Genomic DNA, 15,219 nt, shown 5'->3' with positions numbered 1-15,219 from the left:
TTAGGAAGTCCTCGTGTTGCACCCATTTTTTTACAGATGATTCTTTCGATGATACGCGCGACTTGAATTATGGTCCTCAGGTTTATTCGCAAATGTGAGTCACGGCACCGTAGCATTTTACTTTATATTAAAACGAGCACGGGAGGTGCAGTGCGCACGCACAAGGAAACAAATGACGGGAGGGGGAAGAAAGGAGAAGGAGTTTATGTATTTGCAGCGCGGAATTAATTGGGTGCGATCATACCAGCACTAATGCACCGGATCCCGTCAGAACTCCGCAGTTAAGTGTGCTTGGGCGAGAGTAGTACTCAGATGGGTGACCTCCTGGAAAGTCCTCGTGTCGCACCGATTTTTTTTTAGACGGGTCGTTCGACGTTACGCGCGACTGGAACTAGAGTCCGCTGGTTTATCCGCAAATGTGAGTCAAGAAGCAGGGGCATTTTAATCGATATTAGAACGAGAAGGAGAGGTGCAGTGTGAACGCACAAGGAAACAATTGATGGGAGGGGGAGGGAAGGAGAAGGAGTGTATGTATTTTCAGCACGAAATGAAACAGGTGCGATCATACCAGCACTAATGCAACGGATTCTACCAGAACTCCGTAGGTAAGGGTGCTTGGGCGAGAGTAGTACTAGCATGGGTTACCTCCTGCGAAGTCCTTATATTTAACCCATTTTCTTGTGAAGTCCTCGTGTTGCACTCATTTTTTTGCAGATGATTCTTTCGACGTTACGCGCGACTTGAATTATGGTCCTCAGGTTTATTCGCAAATGTGATTCACGGCACTGTAGCATTTTACTTTATATTAGAACGAGAACGGGAGGTGCAGTGCGCACGCACAAGGAAACAAATGACGGGAGGGGGAAGAAAGGGGAATGACTTTATGAATTTACAGCGCGAAATTAAAAAGGTGCGATCATACCAGCATTAATGCACCGGATCCCATCAGAACTCCGCAGTGAAGTGTGCTTGGGCGAGATTAGTACTCGGATGGGTGACCTATTGGGAAGTCCTCGTATCGAACCAATTTTTTTTCAGACGGGTCGTTAGACGGTACGCGCGTCTGGAACTAGGGTCCGCTGGTTTATACGCAAAAGTGAGTCAAGAAGTAGGGGCATTTTAATCGATATTAGAACGAGAAGGGGAGGTGAAGTGTGAACGCACAAGGAAACAAATGACGGGAGGGGGAAGAATGGGGAAGGAGTGTATGTATTTGCAGCGTGAAATTAAAGAGGTGCGATCATACCAGCACTAAAGCTCCGGATCCCATCAGAACTCCGCAGTTAAGTGTGCCTGGGCAAGAGTAGTACTCGAATGGGTGACCTCTTGGGAAGTTCTCATATCGCAACAATTATTTTTCAGATGAGTCGTTTGACGTTACGCGTGACTGGAACTATGGTCCGCTGGTTTATACGCAAATGTGAGTCAAGAATCAGGGGCATTTTAATCGATATTAGAACGAGAATGAGAGGTGCAGTGTGAACGCACAAGGAAACAAATGATGGGAGGGGGGGAGAGAAGAAGGAGTGTATGTATTTTCAGCACGAAATTAAACAGGTGCGGTCACACCAGCACAAATGCACCGGATCCCATCAGAACTCCGCAGTTAAGTGTGCTTTGGCGAAAGTAGTACAATGATGGGTTACCTCCTGGGAAGTTCTCGTGTTGCACCCATTTTCTTTTTTTTAGATGTGCCGTTCGACCTTACGCGCGACTTTAATTATGGTCCGCAGATTTATTCGCAAATGTGAGTCACAGCACCGTGGCAGTTTACTTGATATTTGAGCGAGAACTAGAGGTGCAGTGCGCACGCACAAGGAAACAAATGACGGGAGGGTGAAGAAAGAAGAAGGAGTTTATGTATTTGCAGCGCGAAATTAAACAGGTGCGATCATACCAGCACTAGTGCACCGGATCCCATCATAACTCCGCAGTTAAGTGTGCTTGGGCGAGAGTAGTACTCGAATGGGTTACCTCTTGGGAAGTCCTCGTGTTGCACTAATTTTTTTTTCAGACGGGTCGTTCGACGTTACGCGCGACTGGAACAAGGGTCCACTGGTTTATACGCAAATGTGAGTCAAGAAGCAGGGGCATTTTAATCGATATTAGAACGAGAAAGAGAGATGCAGAGTGCACGCACAAGGAAACAAATGACGGGAGGGGGGATGGAGGGAGAAAAAGTATATGTATTTGCAGCGCAGAATGAAACATTAGCAATCATATCAGCACCAATGCAACGGATTCTATCAGAACTCCGTAAGTTAAAGGTGCTTGAGCGAGAGTAGCACTAGGATGGGTGACTTCCTGCGAAGTCCTTATATTTCACCCATTTTCTTAGGAAGTCCTCGTGTTGCACCCATTTTTTTGCAGATGATTCTTTCGACGATACGCGCGACTTGAATTATGGTCATCAGGTTTATTCGCAAATGTGAGTCATGGCACCGTAGCATTTTACTTGATATTAGAACGAGCACGGGAGGTGCAGTGCGCACGCACAAGGAAACAAATGACGGGAGGGGGAAGAAAGGAGAAGGAGTTTATGTATTTGCAGCGTGGAATTAGACGGGTGTGATCATACCAGCATTAATGCACCGGATCCCATCAGAACTCCGCAGTTAAGTGTGCTTGGGCGAGAGTAGTACTCGGATGGGTGACCTCCTAGGAAGTCCTCGTGTCGCACTAATTTCTTTTCAGACAGGTCGTTCGACGTTACGCGCGACTGGAACTAGGGTCCGCTGGTTTATACGCAAATGTGAGTCAAGAAGCAGGGGCATTTTAATCGATATTAGAACGATAAGGAGAGGTGCAGTGTGAACGCACAAGGAAACAATTGATGGGAGGGGGAGGGAAGGAGAAGGAGTGTATGTATTTTCAGCACGAAATGAAACAGGTGCGATCATACCAGCACTAATGCAACGGATTCTATTAGAACTCTGTAGGTTAGGGTGTTTGGGCGAGAGTAGTACTAGCATCGGCTACCTCCTGCGAAGTCCTTATATTTCACCCATTTTCTTGTGAAGTCCTCGTGTTGCACCCATTTTTTTGCAGATGATTCTTTCGACGTTACGCGTTACTTGTATTATGGTCCTCAGGTTTATTCGCAAAAGTGAGTCACGGTGCTGTAGCATTTTACTTGATATTAGAACGAGAACGGGAGGTGCAGTGCGCACGCACAAGGAAACAAATAACGGGAGAGGGAAGAAAGGGGAATGAGTTTATGTATTTGCAGCGCAAAATTAAACAGGTGCGATCATACCAGCACAAATGCACCGGATCCCATCAGAACTCCGCAGTTAAGTGTGCTTTGGTGATAAGTAGTACAATGATGGGTTACCTCATGGAAAGTTCTCGTGTTGCACCCATTTTCTTTTTTTCAGATGTGTCGTTCGACGTTATGCGCGACTTTAATTATGTTCCGCAGATTTATTCGCATATGTGAGTCATGGCGCCGTGGCATTTTACTTGATATTTGAATGAGAATGAAAGGTGCAGTGCGCACGCACAAGGAAACAAATGACGGGAGGGGGAAGAAAGGGGAAGGAATTTATGTATTTGCAGCGCAACATTAAACAGGTGCGATCATACGAGCACTAATGCACCGGTTCCCATCAAAACTTTGCAGTTAAGTGTGCATGGGCGAGAGTAGTACTCGGATGGGTGACCTCCTGGGAAGTCCTCGTGTCGCAATAATTTTTTTTCTGATGGGTCGTTCGACGTTACGCGCGACTGGAACTAGGGTCCACTGGTTTATACGCAAATGTGAGTCAAGAAGCAGGGGCATTTTAATCGATATTAGAACGAGAAAAAGAGATGCAGAGTGCACGCACAAGGAAACAAATGACGGGAGGGGGGATGGAGGGAGAAAAAGTGTATATATTTGCAGCGCAGAATGAAACATGAGCAATCATACCAGCACCAATGCAACGGATTCTATCAGAACTCCGCATGTTAAGGGTGCTTGGGCGAGAGTAGCACTAGGATGGGTGACCTCCTGCGAAGTCCATATCTTTCACCCATTTTCTTAGGAAGTACTCGTGTTGCACCCATTTTTTTGCAGATGATTCTTTCGACGATACGCGCGACTTGAATTATGGTCCTCAGGTTTATTCGCAAATGTGAGTCACGGCACCGTAGCATTTTACTTGATATTAGAACAAGCACGGGAGGTGCAGTGCGCACGCACAAGGAAACAAATGACGGGAGGAGGAAGAAAGGGGAATGAGTTTATGTATTTGCAGCGCAAAATTTAACAGGTGCGATCATACCAGCACAAATGCACCGGATCCCATCAGAACTCCGCAGTTAAGTGTGCTTTGGCGAAAGTAGTACAATGATGGGTTACCTCGTGGGAAGTTCTCGTGTTGCACCCATTTTTTTTTTTTCAGATGTGCCGTACGACGTTACGCGCTACTTTAATTATGGTCCGCAGATTTATACGCATATGTGAGTCAAGAATCAGGGGCATTTTACTTGATATTTGAACGAGAACGAGAGGTACAGTGTGCACGCACAAGGAAACAAATGACGGGAGGGGGAAGAAAGGAGAAGTAGTTTATGTATTTGCAGCGCAAATTTAAACAGGTGCGATCATACCAGCACTAATGCACCGGATCCCATCAGAACTCCGCAGTTAAGTGTGCATGGGCGAGAGTAGTACTCGGATGGGTGACCTCTTGGGAAGTCCTCGTGTCACACTAATTTTTTTTTCAGACGGGTCGTTCGACGTTACGCGCGACTGGAACTAGGGTCCACTGGTTTATACGCAAATGTGAGTCAAGAAGCAGGGGCATTTTAATCGATATTAGAACGAGAAGGAGAGATGCAGAGTGCACGCACAAGGAAACAAATGACAGGAGGGGGGATGGAGGGAGAAAAAGTGTATGTATTTGCAGCGCAGAATGAAACATGAGCAATCATACCAGCACCAATGCAACGGATTCTATCAGAACTCCACAAGTTAAGGGTGCTTGGGCGAGAGTAGAACTAGGATGGGTGACCTCATGCGAAGTCCTTATATTTCACCCATTTTCTTAGGAAGTCCTCGTGTTCCACCCATTTTTTTGCAGATGATTCTTTCGACGATATGCGCGACTTGAATTATTGTCCTCAGGTTTATTCGCAATTGTGAGTCACGGCACCGTAGCATTTTACTTTATATTAGAAGGAGCACGGAAGGTGCAGTGCGCACGCACAAGGAAACAAATGACGGGAGGGGGAAGAAAGGAAAATGAGTTTATGTATTTGCAGCGCGGAATTAAACGGGTGCGATCATACCAGCACTAATGCACCGGATCCCGTCAGAACTCCACAGTTAAGTGTGCTTTGGCGAGAGTAGTACTCGGATTGGTGATCTCCTGGGAAGTCCTCGTGTCGCACCAATTTTTTTTCAGACGGGTCATTCGACGTTACGCGCGACTGAAACTAGGGTCCGCTGGTTTATACGCAAATGTGAGTCAAGAAGCAGGGGCATTTTAATCGATATTAGAACGAGAAGGAGAGGTGCAGTGTGAACGCACAAGGAAACAATTGATGGGAGGGGGAAGGAAGGAGAAGGAGTGTATGTATTCTCAGCAAGAAATGAAACAGGTGCGATCATACCAGCACTAATGCAACGGATTCTATCAGAACTCTGTAGGTAAGGGTGCTTGGGCGAGAGTAGTACTAGCATGGGTTACCTCCTGCGAAGTCCTTATATTTCACCCATTTTCTTGTGAAGTCCTCGTGTTGCACCCATTTTTTTACAGATGATTCTTTCGACGTTACGCGCGACTTGAATTATGGTCCTCAGGTTTATTCGCAAATGTGAGTCACGGCGCCGTTGCATTTTACTTGATATTAGAACGAGAACGAGAGGTGCAGTGCGCACGCACAAGGAAACAAATGACGGGAGGGGGAAGAAAGGGGAATGAGTTTATGTATTTGTAGCGCAAAATTAAACGGGTGTGATCATACCAGCACTGTGGCACCGGATCCCATTAGAACTCTGCAGTTAAGTGTGCTTATGCGAGATTAGTACTCGGATGGGTGACCTCCTAGGAAGTTCTCGTGTCGCACCAATTTTTTTTCAGACGGGTCATTCGACGTTAGGCGCGTCTGGAACTAGGGTCCGCTGGTTTATACGCAAATGTGAGTCAATAAGCAGGGGCATTTTAATCGATATTAGAACGAGAATGAGATGTGAAGTGTTAACGCACAAGGATACAAATGACGGGAGGGGGAAGAAAGGAGAAGGAGTGTATGTATTTGCAGCGCGAAATTAAACAGGTGAGATCATACCAGCACTAAAGCCCCGGATCCCATCAGAACTCCGCAGTTAAGTGTGCTTGGGCGAGTGTAGTACTCGGATGGGTGACCTCTTGGGAAGTCCTCGTATCGCAACAATTTTTTTTCAGATGGGTCGTTCGATGTTACGCGCGACTAGAACTATGGTCCGTTGGTTTATACGCAAATGTGAGTCAAGAATTAGGGGCATTTTAATCGATATTAGAATGAGAAAGAGAGGTGCAGTGTGAACGCACAAGGAAACAAATGATGGGAGGGGGGGAGGGAAGAAGGAGTGTATGTATTTTCAGCACGAAATTAAACAGGTGCGGTCACACCAGCACAAATGCACCGGATCCCATCAGAACTCCGCAGTTAAGTGTGCTTTGGCGAAAGTAGTACAATGATGGGTTACCTCCTTGGAAGTTCTCGTGTTGCACCCATTTTCTTTTTTTCAGATGTGCCGTTCGACCTTACGCGCGACCTTAATTATGGTCCGCAGATTTATTCGAAAATGTGAGTCACGGCGCCGTGGCATTTTACTTGATATTTGAGCGAGAACGAGAGGTGTAGTGCGCACGCACAAGGAAACAAATGACGGGAGGGGGAATAAAGGAGAAGAAGTTTATGTATTTGCAGCGCGAAATTAAACAAGTTCGATCATACCAGCACTAATGCACCGGATCCCATCAGAACTCCGCAGTTAAGTATGCTTGGGCGAGAGTAGTACTCGAATGGGTTACCTCTTGGGAAGTCCTCGTGTCGCATTAATTTTTTTTTCAGACGGGTCGTTCGACGTTACACGCGACTGGAACAAGGGTTCACTGGTTTATACGCAAATGTGAGTCAAGAAGCAGGAGCATTTTAATCGATATTAGAACGAGAAAGAGAGATGCAGAGTGCACGCACAAGGAAACAAATGACGGGAGGGGGGATGGAAGTAGAAAAAGTATATGTATTTGCAGCGCAGAATGAAACATGAGCAATCATACCAGCACCAATGCAACGGATTCTATCAGAACTCCGCAAGTTAAAGGTGCTTGGGCGAGAGTAGTACCCGAATGGGTGACCTCCTGGGAAGTCCTCGTGTCGCCTTAATTTTTTTTTTCAGACGGGTCGTTCGACGTTATGTGCGACTGCAACTAGGGTCCCCTGGTTTATACGCAAATATGAGTCAAGAAGTAGGGGCATTTTAATCGATATTAGAACGAGAAGGAGAGATGAAGAGTGCACGCACAAGGAAACAAATGACGGGAGGGGGAGGGAAGGAGAAAGAGTGTATGTATTTTCAGCACGAAATGAAACAGGTGCGATCATACCAGTACTAATGCATCGGATTCTATCAGAACTCCGTAGGTAAGGTGCTTGGGCGAGAGTAGTACTAGCATGGGTTACCTCGTGCGAAGTCCTTATATTTCACCCATTTTCTTGTGAAGTCCTCGTGTTGCACCCATTTTTTAACAGATGATTCTTTCGACGTTACGCGCGACTTGAATTATGGTCCTCAGGTTAATTCGCAAATGTGAGTCACGACACCGTAGTATTTTACTGGATATTAGAACGAGCACGGGAGGTGCAGTGCGCACGCACAAGGAAAGAAATGACGGGAGGGGAAGAAAGGAGAAGGAGTTTATGTATTTGCAGCGCGGAATTAAACGGGTGCGATCATACCAGCACTAATGCACTGGATCCCATCAGAACTCTGCAGTTAAGTTTGCTTGGCCGAGAGTAGTACTTGGATGGGTGACCTCTTGGGAAGTCCTTGTGTCGCACCAATTTTTTTTCAGACGTGTCGTTCGACGTTACGCGCGACTGGAACTATGGTCCGCTGGTTTATACGCAAATGTGAGTCAAGAAGCAGGGGCATTTTAATCGATATTAGAACGAGAAGGAGAGGTACAGTGTGAACGCACAATGAAACAATTGATGGGAAGGGGAGGGAAGGAGAAGGAGTGTATGTATTTTCAGCACGAAATGAAACAGGTGCGATCATACCAGCACCAATGCTTCGGATTCTATCAGAACTCCGTAGGTAATGGTGCTTGGGCGAGAGTAGTACTAGCATGGGTTACCTCCTGCGAAGTCCTTATATTTCACCCATTTTCTTGTGAAGTCCTTGTGTTGCACCCATTTTTTTGCAGATGAATTATGGTCCTCAGGTTTATTCGCAAATGTGAGTCACGGTGCCGGGGCATATTACTTGATATTAGAACGAGAAAGAGAGATGCAGAGTGCACGCACAAGGAAACAAATGACGGGAGGGGGGATGGAAGGAGAAAGAGTTTATGTATTTGCAGCGCAAAATTAAACGGGTGCGATCATACCAGCACTAATGCACCGGATCCCATCAGAACTCCGCAGTTAATTGTGCTTGGGCGAGAGTAGTACTCGGATGTACCTCACTTCGAGGGAAGTCCTCGTGTCGCACTAATTTTTTTTTCAGACGGGTCGTTCGACGTTAAGCGCGACTGGAACGAGGGTCCACTGGTTTATACGCAAATGTGAGTCAAGAAGCAGGGGCATTTTAATCGATATTAGAGCGAGAAGAAGAGATGCAGAGTGCACGCACAAGGAAACAAATGACGGGAGGGGGGATGGAGGGAGAAAAAGTGTATGTATTTGCAGCCCAGAATGAAACATGAGCAATCATGCCAGCACCAATGCAACGGATTCTATCAGAACTCTGCAAGTTAAGGGTGCTTGGGCGAGAGTAGCATTAGGATGGGTGACCTCCTGTGAAGTCCTTATATTTCACCCATTTTCTTAGGAAGTCCTCATGTTGCACCCATTTTTTTGCAAATGATTCTTTCGACGATACGCGCGACTTGAATTATGGTCCTCAGGTTTATTTTCAAATGTGAGTCACGGCAACGTCGCATTTTACTTGATATTAGAACGAGCACGGGAGGTGCAGTGCGCACGCACAAGGAAACAAATGGCGGGAGGGGGAAGAAAGGAGAATGAGTTTATGTATTTGCAGCGTGAAATTAAACAGGTGCGATCATAACAGCACTAATGCACCGGATCCCATCAGAACTCCGCAGTTAAGTGTGCTTTGGCGAGATTAGTACTCGGATGGGTGACCTCCTAGGAAGTCCTCGTGTCGCACCAATTTTTTTTCAGACGGGTCGTTCGGCGTTACGCGCGTCTGGAACTAGGGTCCGCTGGTTTATACGCAAATGTGAGTCAAGAAGCAGGGGCATTTTAATCGATATTAGAACGAGAATGAGAGGTGAAGTGTGAACGCACAAGGAAACAAATAACGGGAGGGGGAAGAAAGGAGAAGGAGTGTATGTATTTGGTGCGCAAAAATAAACAGGTGCGATCATACCAGCACTAAAGCTCCAGATCTTATCAGAACTCTGCAATTAAGTGTGCTTGGGCGAGGGTAGTACTCGAATGGGTGACCACCGGGGAAGCCCTCGTGTTGCTTCTATTTTTTTTCGGATGGGTTGTTCGATGTTACGCGCGAATGGAATTATAATCCGCTGGTTCATTTGCAAAGGTGAGTCACGGTGCTGGGGCATATTACTTGATATTAGAACGAGAAAGAGAGATGCAGAGTGCACGCACAAGGAAACAAATGACGGGAGGGGGGATGGAAAGAGAAAGAATTTATGTATTTGCAGTGCAGAATGAAACATGAGGGATCATACCAGCACTAATGCAACGGATTCTATCAGAACTCCGCAGTTAAGGGTGCTTGGGCGAGAAAAGTACTCGGATGGGTGACCTCCTGCGAAGTCCTTATATTTCACCCATTTTCTTGGGAGGTTCTCGTGTTGCACCCATCTTATTGCAGATGATTCTTTCGACGTTACGCGCGACTTGATTTATGGTCCACAGGTTTATTCACAAATTTGAGTCACGACACCGTGGCATTTTACTTGATATTATAACGAGTACGGGAGGTGCAGTGCGCACGCACAAGGAAACAAATGACGGCAGGAGGAAGAAAAGAGAAGGAGTGTATGTATTTGAAGCGCAAAATTAAACAAGTGGCATCATACCAGCACTAATGCACTGGATCCCATCAGAACTCTGCAGTCAAGCGTGCTTGGGCGAGAGTAGTACTCGGATGGGTGACCTCTTGTGAAGTTTTGTATCGCAACAATTTTTTTTCAGATGGGTCGTTCGACGTTACGCGCGACTGGAACTATGGTCCGCTGGTTTATACGCAAATGTGAGTCAAAAATCAGGGGCATTTTTATCGATATTAGAACGAGAAGGAGAGGTGCAGTGTGAATGCACAAGGAAACAAATGATGGGTGGGGGGGAGGGAAGGGGTGTATGTATTTTCAGCACGAAATTAAACAGGTGCGGTCACACCAGCACAAATGCACCGGATCCCATCAGAACTCCGCAGTTAAGTGTGCTTTGGCGAAAGTAGTACAATGATGGGTTACCTCCTGGGAAGTTCTCGTGTTGCACCCATTTTCTTTTTTTCAGATGTGCCGTTCGACGTTACGCGCGACTTTAATTTTGGTCCACAGATTTATTCGCCAATGTGAGTCACGGCGCCGTGGCATTTTACTTGATATTTGAACGAGAACGAGAGGTGCAGTGCGCACGCACAAGGAAACAAAGGACGAGAGGGGGAAGAAATGAGAAGGAGTTTATCTATTTGCTGCGCGAAATTAAACAGGTGCGATCATACCAGCACTAATGCATCAGATCCCATCAGAACTCTGCAGATAAGTGTGCTTGGGCGAGAGTAGTACTCGGATGGGTGACCTCCTGGGAAGCTCTCGTGTCGCACTAATTTTTTTTTCAGACGGGTCGTTCGACGTTACGCACGACTGGAACTAGGGTCCACTGGTTTATACACAAATGTGAGTCAAGAAGCAGAGGCATTTTAATCGATATTAGAACAAAGAAACAAATGACGGGAGGAGGGATGGAGGGAAAAAAAGTGTATGTATTTGCAGCGCAGAATGAAACATGAGCAATCATACCAGCACCAATGCAATGGATTCTATCAGAACTCCGTAAGTTAAGGGTGCTTGGGCGAGAGTAGCACTAGGATGGGTGACCTCCTGCGAAGTCCTTATATTTCACCCCTTTTCTCAGGAAGTCCTCGTGTTGCACCCATTTTTTTGCAGATGATTCTTTCGACGATACGCGCGACTTGAATTATGGTCGTCAGGTTTATTCGCAAATGTGAGTCATGGCACCGTAGCATTTTACTTGATATTAGAATGAGCACGAGAGGTGCAGTGCGCACGCACAAGGAAATAAATGATGGGAGGGGGAAGAAAGGAGAAGGAGTTTATGTATTTGCAGCGCAAAATTAAATGGGTGCGATCATACCAGCACTAATGCATCGGATTCCATCAGAACTTCGCAGTTAAGTGTGCATGGGCGAGAGTAGTAGTCGGATGGGTGACCTCCTGGGAAGTCCTCGTGTCGCACCAATTTTTTTTCAGACAGGTCGTTCGACGTTACGCGTGATTGGAACTAGGGTCCGCTGGTTTATACGCAAATGTGAGTCAAGAAGCAGGGGCATTTTAATCGATCTTAGAACGAGAAGGAGAGATGCAGAGTTCACGCACAAGGAAACAAATGACGGGAGGGGGGATGGAGGGAGAAAAAGTGTATGTATTTACAGCGCAGAATTAAACATGAGCAATCATACCAGCACCAATGCAACGGATTCTTTCAGAACTCCGCAAGTTAGGAGTGCTTGGGCGAGAGTAGCACTAGGATGGGTGACCTCCTGCGAAGTCCTTATATTTCACCCATTTTCTTAGGAAGTCCTCGTGTTGCACCCATTTTTTTGCAGATGATTCTTTCGACGATACGCGCGACTTGAATTATGGTACTCAGGTTTATTCGCAAATGTGAGTCACAGCACCGTAGCATTTTACTTGATATTAGAACGAGCACGGGAGGTGCAGTGCGCATGCACAAGGAAACAAATGACGGGAGGGGGAAGAAAGGAGAAGGAGTTTATGTATTTGCAGCTCGGAATTAAACGGGTGCGATCATACCAGTACTAATGCACCGGATCCCATCAGAACTCTGCAGTTAAGTGTGCTTGGGCGAGAGTAGTACTCGGATGGGTGACCTCTTGGGAAGTCCTTGTGTCGCACCAATTTTTCTTCAGACGGGTCGAGAATGAGAGGTGAAGTGTGAACGCACAAGGAAACAAATGACGGGAGGGGGAAGAAAGGAGGAGTGTTTGTATTTGCGGCGCGAAATTAAAGAGGTGCGATCATACCAGCACTAAAGCCCGGGATCCCATCAGAACTCTGCAGTTAAGTGTGCTTGGGCGAGAGTAGTACTCAGATGGGTGACCACCTGGGAAGCCCTCGTGTTGCACCTATGTTTTTTCGGATGAGTTGTTCGACGTTACGTGCGAATGGAATTATAAACCGCTGGTTCATTTGCAAAGGTGAGTCACGGTGTCGGGGCATATTACTTGATATTAGAAGGAGAAAGAGAGATGCAGAGTGCACGCACAAGGAAACAAATGATGAGAGGGGGGATGGGAGGAGAAAGAGTGTATGTATTTGCAGCGCAGAATGAAACATGAGGGATCATACCAGCACTAATGCAACGGATTCTATTAGAACTCCGCAGTTAAGGGTGCTTGGGAGAGAAAAGTACTCGTATGGGTGACCTCCTGCGAAGTCCTTATATTTCACCCATTTTCTTATGAAGTACTCGTGTTGCACCCATTTTTTTGCAGATGATTCTTTCGACGATACGCGCAACTTGAATTATGGTCCTCTGGTTTATTCGCAAATGTGAGTCACGGCACCGTAGTATTTTACTTGATATTAAAACGAGCACGAGAGGTGCAGTGCGCACGCACAAGGAAATAAATGACGGGAGGGGAAAGAAAGGAGAAGGAGTTTATGTATTTGCAGCGCGGAATTAAACGGGTGCGATCATACCAGCACTAATGCACTGGATCCCATCAGAACTCTGCAATTAAGTGTGCTTGGGCGTGAGTAGTACTCGGATGGGTGACCTCATGGGAAGTCCTCGTGTCGCACTAATTTTTTTTCAGACAGGTCGTTCGACGTTACGCGCGACTGGAACTATGGTCCACTGGTTTAAACGCAAATGTGAGTCCAGAATTAGGGGCATTTTAATCGATATAAGAACGAGAAGGAGAGGCGCAGTGTGAACGCACAAGGAAACATATGATGGGAGGGGGGGAGGGAAGAAGGAGTGTATGTATTTTCAGCACGAAAATTAAACAGGTGCGGTCACATCAGCACAAATGCACCGGATCTCATCAGAACTCCGCAGTTAAGTGTGCTTTGGCGAAAGTAGTACAATGATGGGTTACCTCCTGGGAAGTTCTCGTGTTGCACCCATTTTTTTTTTTTTCAGATGTGCCGTTCGACATTACGCGCGACTTTAATTATGGTCCGCAGATTTATTCGCAAATGTGAGTCACGGCGCCGTGGAATTTTACTTGATATTTGAACGAGAACGATAGGTGCAGTGCGCACGCACAAGGAATAAAATCACGGGAGGGGGAAGAAAGGAGAAAGAGTTTATGTATATGCAGCGCGAAATGAAACAGGTGCGATCATACCAGTACTAATGCAACGGATTCTATGAGAACTCCGTAGGTAAGGGTTCTTGGGCGAGAGTAGTACTAGCATGGGTTACCTCCTGGGAAGTCCTTATATTTCATCCATTTTCTTGTGAAGTCCTCATGTTGCACCCATTTTTTTGCAGATGATTCTTTCGATGTTAAGTGCGATTTGAATTTTGGTCCTCAGGTTTATTCGCAAATGTGAGTCATGGCGCTGTACCATTTTACTTGATATTAAAACGAGAACGGGAGGTTCAGTGCGCACGCACAAGGAAACAAATTGCGGGAGGGGGAAGAAAGGAGAAGCAGTTTATGTATTTGCAGCGCGAAATGAAACAAGTGCGATCATACCAGCACTAATGCAACGGATTCTATCATAACTCCGTAGGTAAGGGTGCTTGGGCGAGAGTAGTACTAGCATGGGTTACCTCCTGCGAAGTCCTTATATTTCACCCATTTTCTTGTGAAGTCCTCGTGTTGCACCCATTTTTTTGCAGATGATTCTTTCGACGTTACGCGCGACTTGAATTATGGTCCTCAGGTTTATTCGCAAATGTGAGTCACGACGCTGTAGCATTTTACTTGATATTAGAACGAGAACGGCAGGTGCAGTGCGCACGCACAAGGAAACAAATGACAGGAGGGGGAAGAAAGGGGAATGAGTTTATGTATTTGTAGCGCGAAATTAAACAAGTGTTATTATACCAGCACTAATGCTTCTGATCCCATCAGAACTCCGCAGTTAAGTGTGCTTGGACGATATTAGTAATCGGATTGGTGACTTCCTGGGAAGACCTCGTGTCGCACCAATTTTTTTTCATACGGGTCATTCGACAGTACGCGCGTCTGGAACTAGGGTCCGCTGGTTTATACGCAAATGTGAGTCAAGAAGCAGGGGCATTTTAATCGATATTAGAACGAGAATGAGAGGTGAAGTGTGAACGCACAAGGAAACAAATAACGGGAAGGGGAATAATGGAGAAGGAGTGTATGTATTTGCAGCGCGAAATTAAACAGGTGCGATGATACCAGCACTAAAGCTCCGGATCCCATCAGAACCCCGTAGTTCAGTGTGCTTGGGCGAGGGTAGTACTCGGATCGGTGACCACTTGGGAAGCCCTCGTGTTGCACCAATTTTTTTTCGGATGGGTTGTTCGACGTTACGCGCTAATTGGAATTATAAACCACTGGTTCATTTGCAAAGATGAGTCACGGTGCCGTTGCATATTACTTGATATTAGAACGAGAAAGAGAGATGAAGAGTGCACGCACAAGGAAACAAATGACAGGAGGAGGGATGCAAGGAGAAAGAGTGTATGTATTTACAGTGCAGAATGAAACATGAGGGATCATACCAGCACTAATGCAACAGATTCTATCAGAACTCGACAGTTAAGGGTGCT

The 15,219-nt window shown here is 46.2% G+C and overlaps 5 non-coding genes and 24 pseudogenes across 5 annotated transcripts; all 29 read left to right on the top strand.

Annotated features, from left to right (window-relative positions):
• Positions 1-230: 230 nt before the first annotated feature.
• On the top strand, positions 231-349 carry LOC148241513 (5S ribosomal RNA). The gene has a single exon (XR_015815117.1). It is a non-coding gene; the product is annotated as a 5S ribosomal RNA (ribosomal RNA).
• Positions 350-908: 559 nt separating this feature from the next.
• On the top strand, positions 909-1,027 carry LOC148241512 (5S ribosomal RNA; annotated as a pseudogene).
• A 205-nt stretch (positions 1,028-1,232) lies between these two features.
• LOC148241511 (5S ribosomal RNA) lies at positions 1,233-1,351 on the top strand (annotated as a pseudogene).
• A 204-nt stretch (positions 1,352-1,555) lies between these two features.
• LOC148241510 (5S ribosomal RNA) lies at positions 1,556-1,674 on the top strand (annotated as a pseudogene).
• Positions 1,675-1,883: 209 nt separating this feature from the next.
• On the top strand, positions 1,884-2,002 carry LOC148241509 (5S ribosomal RNA; annotated as a pseudogene).
• A 562-nt stretch (positions 2,003-2,564) lies between these two features.
• Positions 2,565-2,683, top strand: LOC148241508 (5S ribosomal RNA). The gene has a single exon (XR_015815293.1). It is a non-coding gene; the product is annotated as a 5S ribosomal RNA (ribosomal RNA).
• Positions 2,684-3,242: 559 nt separating this feature from the next.
• On the top strand, positions 3,243-3,362 carry LOC148241507 (5S ribosomal RNA; annotated as a pseudogene).
• A 209-nt stretch (positions 3,363-3,571) lies between these two features.
• On the top strand, positions 3,572-3,690 carry LOC148241506 (5S ribosomal RNA; annotated as a pseudogene).
• Positions 3,691-4,251: 561 nt separating this feature from the next.
• On the top strand, positions 4,252-4,370 carry LOC148241505 (5S ribosomal RNA; annotated as a pseudogene).
• A 209-nt stretch (positions 4,371-4,579) lies between these two features.
• On the top strand, positions 4,580-4,698 carry LOC148241504 (5S ribosomal RNA). The gene has a single exon (XR_015815510.1). It is a non-coding gene; the product is annotated as a 5S ribosomal RNA (ribosomal RNA).
• A 562-nt stretch (positions 4,699-5,260) lies between these two features.
• On the top strand, positions 5,261-5,379 carry LOC148241503 (5S ribosomal RNA; annotated as a pseudogene).
• A 559-nt stretch (positions 5,380-5,938) lies between these two features.
• LOC148241502 (5S ribosomal RNA) lies at positions 5,939-6,057 on the top strand (annotated as a pseudogene).
• A 205-nt stretch (positions 6,058-6,262) lies between these two features.
• Positions 6,263-6,381, top strand: LOC148241501 (5S ribosomal RNA; annotated as a pseudogene).
• A 204-nt stretch (positions 6,382-6,585) lies between these two features.
• On the top strand, positions 6,586-6,704 carry LOC148241500 (5S ribosomal RNA; annotated as a pseudogene).
• A 209-nt stretch (positions 6,705-6,913) lies between these two features.
• On the top strand, positions 6,914-7,032 carry LOC148241499 (5S ribosomal RNA; annotated as a pseudogene).
• A 207-nt stretch (positions 7,033-7,239) lies between these two features.
• Positions 7,240-7,359, top strand: LOC148241498 (5S ribosomal RNA; annotated as a pseudogene).
• Positions 7,360-7,918: 559 nt separating this feature from the next.
• On the top strand, positions 7,919-8,037 carry LOC148241497 (5S ribosomal RNA; annotated as a pseudogene).
• A 534-nt stretch (positions 8,038-8,571) lies between these two features.
• On the top strand, positions 8,572-8,692 carry LOC148241496 (5S ribosomal RNA; annotated as a pseudogene).
• A 562-nt stretch (positions 8,693-9,254) lies between these two features.
• On the top strand, positions 9,255-9,373 carry LOC148241495 (5S ribosomal RNA; annotated as a pseudogene).
• Positions 9,374-9,578: 205 nt separating this feature from the next.
• Positions 9,579-9,697, top strand: LOC148241494 (5S ribosomal RNA; annotated as a pseudogene).
• A 561-nt stretch (positions 9,698-10,258) lies between these two features.
• On the top strand, positions 10,259-10,375 carry LOC148241493 (5S ribosomal RNA; annotated as a pseudogene).
• Positions 10,376-10,576: 201 nt separating this feature from the next.
• Positions 10,577-10,695, top strand: LOC148241492 (5S ribosomal RNA; annotated as a pseudogene).
• Positions 10,696-10,904: 209 nt separating this feature from the next.
• On the top strand, positions 10,905-11,023 carry LOC148241491 (5S ribosomal RNA). Its single transcript, XR_015815271.1, has one exon. It is a non-coding gene; the product is annotated as a 5S ribosomal RNA (ribosomal RNA).
• Positions 11,024-11,557: 534 nt separating this feature from the next.
• LOC148241490 (5S ribosomal RNA) lies at positions 11,558-11,676 on the top strand (annotated as a pseudogene).
• A 561-nt stretch (positions 11,677-12,237) lies between these two features.
• On the top strand, positions 12,238-12,356 carry LOC148241489 (5S ribosomal RNA). The gene has a single exon (XR_015815443.1). It is a non-coding gene; the product is annotated as a 5S ribosomal RNA (ribosomal RNA).
• Positions 12,357-12,467: 111 nt separating this feature from the next.
• Positions 12,468-12,586, top strand: LOC148241488 (5S ribosomal RNA; annotated as a pseudogene).
• Positions 12,587-13,146: 560 nt separating this feature from the next.
• Positions 13,147-13,265, top strand: LOC148241487 (5S ribosomal RNA; annotated as a pseudogene).
• A 205-nt stretch (positions 13,266-13,470) lies between these two features.
• Positions 13,471-13,589, top strand: LOC148241486 (5S ribosomal RNA; annotated as a pseudogene).
• A 1,242-nt stretch (positions 13,590-14,831) lies between these two features.
• LOC148241485 (5S ribosomal RNA) lies at positions 14,832-14,950 on the top strand (annotated as a pseudogene).
• Positions 14,951-15,219: the final 269 nt, after the last annotated feature.

This window comes from Carica papaya, chromosome 8, assembly GCF_054855325.1.
Source record: "Carica papaya isolate Zhongbai chromosome 8, ASM5485532v1, whole genome shotgun sequence".
In the NCBI taxonomy this organism is placed as follows: Eukaryota; Viridiplantae; Streptophyta; class Magnoliopsida; order Brassicales; family Caricaceae; genus Carica; species Carica papaya.
The sequence above is the reverse complement of the archived record's forward strand: the minus strand, read 5'-3'. Positions and strand labels throughout refer to the sequence as shown.